Source organism: Sinocyclocheilus anshuiensis, unplaced genomic scaffold, assembly GCF_001515605.1.
Source record: "Sinocyclocheilus anshuiensis isolate Anshui unplaced genomic scaffold, SAMN03320099.WGS_v1.1 scaffold411, whole genome shotgun sequence".
Classification (NCBI taxonomy): domain Eukaryota; kingdom Metazoa; phylum Chordata; class Actinopteri; order Cypriniformes; family Cyprinidae; genus Sinocyclocheilus; species Sinocyclocheilus anshuiensis.
In genome coordinates, this window is record NW_015549608.1 from 813,828 (window position 1) to 819,109 (window position 5,282).

A 5,282-nucleotide genomic window follows, 5' to 3' on the forward strand; every position below is an offset into this window, starting at 1 on the left:
CGAGAACGCGGTGGCGGATCTCCACCAAATTCGGGGGATCCCTTCAGCTTGAGGAGCCCTCTCGAATGCCACCCTCCGCGCGTCGGTAGCCGGACCTCGAATTTAACCATCCGGAACTCCCGAACCCTGGGGGCTATCGACGCGGGGGTGGTCTCATTCGAAAGCGGGCCTCTAGACGTACACTCGATTCGCGTTCGAGAGGGTTCCTCGAGCTGAAGGGATCCCCCGAATTTGGTTTGGATTCTCCGCGCCGTTACGGAGATATGGCCGTTCAAAGTTTCAATGGTTTTCCATAGACTAAGCTTTAAAGCGTTTCATCCAGGTCGCCAGAAGCAGACAATGGAGCGCGCTCTGCTGGACAAACTAAGTAATTACACCATTTCAAGCATTTTATCTGCATTATATGTTCAGTAAAAAAAAAAGTGAATATCGGCGGCATATTCACCGATACCGATATATCAGCGACAGGCTCATATCGGCCGATAATATCGGCACAACGATATATTGGTTGGGCTCTAGTGCAGAGCGCTTCAAATCATTGATTGTGAAAACGAAGGTTGGTTTGAAGCATTAATAAACTTTATTTATTTCAGGTAAAACAACAATAAACAACATTTACAGAAGGACATTACATCTTCCATAATAACATTACATACAGGTTTCTAACAAATAATGCAATTCCTACTCTAATATATTCTAAGTTTCGTTCATTATAAAGTGATCAGTTACACGTCTAGGTTCCAGAACTGCTTGTCAAAAGTCTGCATTATTTCAGTGCATCTTACAAAAAAGAAAAATAGATATAGGCAAGTGAAGCGAAAACACAGATTCAGTGTTCAGCACAGCGGATGCATGTTCAACCTCCACGCCTGTTTCCCAACGAGAATATACGGATATGAACCAGTCAAGGGGGCGTTCGTGAGCCTTAACGCTGAATATATACTGTATATACAGCCTAGTATATAACAAAGATTACAAAAAGAGTAAATATTCACAGATGAATTGAGAATAACATGGTATTGACAGCACATTCCATAGCAGAGCAAACTGGGAATCTAAAGCTGTTCCCTTTTCATGGTATATTTACATTTATATATCGATTTTATAACTATGGAAGCCCCTTTCTGCCACTGAATTAAAAAATGTAAAAACGGTAAGTGCGACTTTGTATCTCGCATATAAACTCACAATTGTGAGAAAAAAGTAAAAATTGCGAGATATAAATTTGCACTTTGAGTCGCAATTCTCAAGTCAGAATTGCAAGATATTAACTCGCAATTGCGAGAAAAAAGCCAGAATTGCGAGATTTAAACTCACTAAACTCGATAAACTTGCAATTCTGAGAAATAAAGTTGCAATTCTAAGAAAAAGTCCGAATTGCTAGATATAAACTCGCAATTGCATGATCAAAAGTCATAATTGCGATATATAAACACACAATTGTAAGAAAATTGTGTCTGTCTTTTTTCCTCAGAAATGGACGTTATAACTCACGTTTGTTTATATCTCACAATTTTGAAAAAAGTCGGAACTGCGAGGAAAAAAAAGTCAGAATTGCAAGTTTATATCTCGCAATTCTGACTTTATAACTCGTAATTTTAAGTTTATATCATGCAATTCTGAGAGAGAAAAAAGTCAGAATTGTGAGATAAAAAGTCGCAATTACCTCGTTTTATTTTTTAATTCAGTGGCAGAAATGAGCTTCCATAAATAACCAACTTTGAAGTAAGCGCCAATGATTATGCAAACATGATGTCTCTTCTTTTTTGTGTGTTCGTCACAGTGCTAAATGTGCAATAATCATTTATTATTACTTTTCTCCATCCCTTTTTCTTGCAAAAAAGGAGACTCTAGACACCTTAAAGTGGTGATAAAATACAGCATGCCACATGTAAATCTGCGACCGCCACAAAGACAGGAGGAGCTCTTACATATTTCAAGCATGTTGCATGAAAATAATTATTGGGCTCCTAATACTGGCTGGAATCCTTTAATGCCGCAGCAGGTTTGGAGGCATTAATGCGGCTCCGTCACGTTTCGACAGAATCACAGCTCTCTTCATAATCGCAACATTAAAAAAGTCTCTTCATTTCTGAGAATATGTGAGTATAAACTAGTTAGTTTGAATAAAGGCCACGTTCACACTGCAGATTAATACGGGTGTCACTCCTCTTCACATGCACTGCAATACAATCTGTTGCTTACTCTGTATTTTTGTTTTCCAGTATAGTACAAGAAGCAAAATTTAAAAGATATTAAGTCTTGTTTTCTGAAAAATTAGTCATAAGTTTATACTCAAAACAAGAAAAAGATTATGGAAGCTTGTTTCCACAGATAACAATTTTGTCAATTCTGATAAAAAAAAAAATTAAGTCAAAATTGTGAGATATACTCAGAATTGCCAGATAGAAACTCGGAATTCTGACTTTCTCACAGTTCTGACTTTTATATTTCAATTTATATTTCTAATATATACTATCATAGTTAATAACTCTCAATTCTGAGTTTATATCTCGCAATTGACATTTTCTCAGAATTGCGAGAAAAACAGAAGTGTGAGATAAAAAGTTGCAATTGCCTTTTAGTAAGAAAAAATAAAACTTAATTCAAAGGGAAAACAAGTTTATTTTCCTGACCTCACTGACAATTTTTTTCTTGTTTTAAGCAAAAACCCACTTAATTTTGATCATTTCTTCAGAAAACTATATTTAACGATGCATGTCTTCATGCATCTCAAATAAATGTATCTTGATTTGAGAATGTTTCGATATTTGCACTGGAAAACAAGACAACAAATCATTTTTTTCAGTGTAGAGCATTGAATTTACTCATTTGCACCACTTTTGTGCACTGTATTTTAGTGCATGCTTACTGTTATTGAATCTGCATAATACCTTTAGTGAATTGGGTGCTAAAATACATTAATACGTCTTCATTTCCTAAAATTTCTTTTGTCCAAAAAAGCAAACACAATGTTGCTACGATTATCACTATATCAGCCAAATTAAATTCAGGATTAAGCATGAAAATCAGGTTATGCAGTGTGTACGTGGCCTGACCGAAATTACAGGTGCAAAACACGACCTTATAAGTTGGAATGTTGTGCAAACATGTCGAAAAGTGCATTCGCAGTAAGCGTCAACCTTTTAAAGTTCAGAAATCTCATTGCTCTTTAACTAGTCCTCTGACCATTAGTCATGACATTATGACTAAAGCTGAATCAAGAACTTCATTTTGCACAAATATTAATTTAATAAAAATGGATCATGTCTGGATTTGCACCGTATAATAACTGCAAAGGCGTGATGTGTCACTGGACGTCATGCACGTCTGTACACATTCCATTCGCTTCTGATTTATTAAATAATCTGTTTCTAAACAGGTGTTACTGTACAAATCTGAACTCATTTCACTTCTTTATTCGATCCGTGTTAACAGTGCAGAGCCAAACATTGCTATTGTTCAATTAGCTCTTACACTTATAGAAAGCAAAATCCATTGATATTTCACAACATACTGAGAGAAAGAGAAAATACCGTACCCAAATGGAGATTATATTATTATGTTGATCGTCTGTTGTACAGAAACCAAATGGACGAACATGAACAGGAAGAGCAGTATCAGTATTCAGATTGGCAAGTTGGGAGAGTAGTGCACTTTGGGAAGGTTCTTCCGATCAAACTCATCAACTTCATCAACAACACTTCAGTTTGAAATGTTAAAGGCTGTTCACATAATGCATACTTGCACTTATAAACAGCTAGAAAAATTGAATGCTTGAGTCTTGAAATGTATTTTCAAATTATTTTACTCTTCTATTATGTTCCAATTTGACCCACAACACATTTTTGAGTTACTGGTTAACCTGAAATCACGTGACTAATTCTCATTTAGGGTCATGAACATGCATGCAAAGTTTTGACACTGGTGTGTTGTGGAATATGTATGAAATTCTGTTTCAAATTAAAGTTTTCAATTTGACCCATTTCAATTTGAACCCATTTCATGGTTAAAGGCATGTGTTCAGACCCAAAATAAAAAAATAAATATGTATTTTGTTTGGTATGTGCATTTATTATGCATTTGGCAGATGCTTTTATTTCAAGGAACATGCGCTGCGTTGAAGGCTTACGTTTTTATTAGTTCATGCATATGAATTTTGCTGGGAATTGAACCCATGATCGTGCTGTTGCAAGTGCCATGCTGCTAAAGTTTGAGCTTTAGGAAAGCATACAAAATAAAAAAAAACTGAAATAAAAAAATTTATACAATTTTAAATGTAAAAATATTTTTTTTTAATAAAAAAAAAAAACCTATTTATAATCTTCACATTTTGTGAAAAATGTTTAAAAATAGTTGTTAAATACAGTTTTAAAAATCATATGTTCTGTGTACTTTTTGTAATGTGTCAGAACTATTAATGTTAAAGGTTTACTACTTGATTTTGTTTTTCATAGAGTGATTTTTGGTGAACTGTATTGAACCCAATTCTGATTAAATTTTTAAATAACATGACATGGCTTAAAAATTAAATGCTAAAGCATTTCTGTTGCTCAAACAGTAGTGCAAGCAATGGCAAGGTCATGGGTTCGAATCTCAGTGAATGCATGAACTGATCAAATGTAAACTTTGAATGCTATATACTTTAAGTTGGATAAAAGCATCTGCAAAATGCATAAACGTAACGAAAAAAAGCAGAGCTCATGCAACAAGATACAGAGATGTCCATTTAAATAAAAAACAGCACAACCTGTGTGAACATCCTCTAACAGTTCAAAGTAAATTTTGGGCCGTTTTAACGATCAGTTAACAAGTGCAATTTGTTATAAGATTGTCATGGGCCTTCGGACGGAACAGCGAAAATAGATTTCTTTCCAAACATGGACGAGTGAATTTCTTTCTCATGCACAGTAGCACCAGTGCAAGTGTATTGCCTGTATTTAACACTCAACGCACATGTAAACGCACACAGACGTACACAAGACTCACAGTTATCTGCCGTTAGTGATGGTGTTCATTGCTTTAGCGCAGTCCCTGCAGTGAGTGTATGTGTACCATCAGGCTGCAACCACATTGTCAGTGTGATTATCGTTATTACTAGGGATGCACCGATACTAAATTTCTCAGCCGAAACTGATAACCGATTATTCAGTGATATCTGCTGATACTGATAAACAATTATTCAGAATGACATCTGCTGATACGATACCGATAGCCAATAATTCAGAATGATATCTGCCGATACCGATTATTCAGAATGATATCTGCCGATACCGATAGTC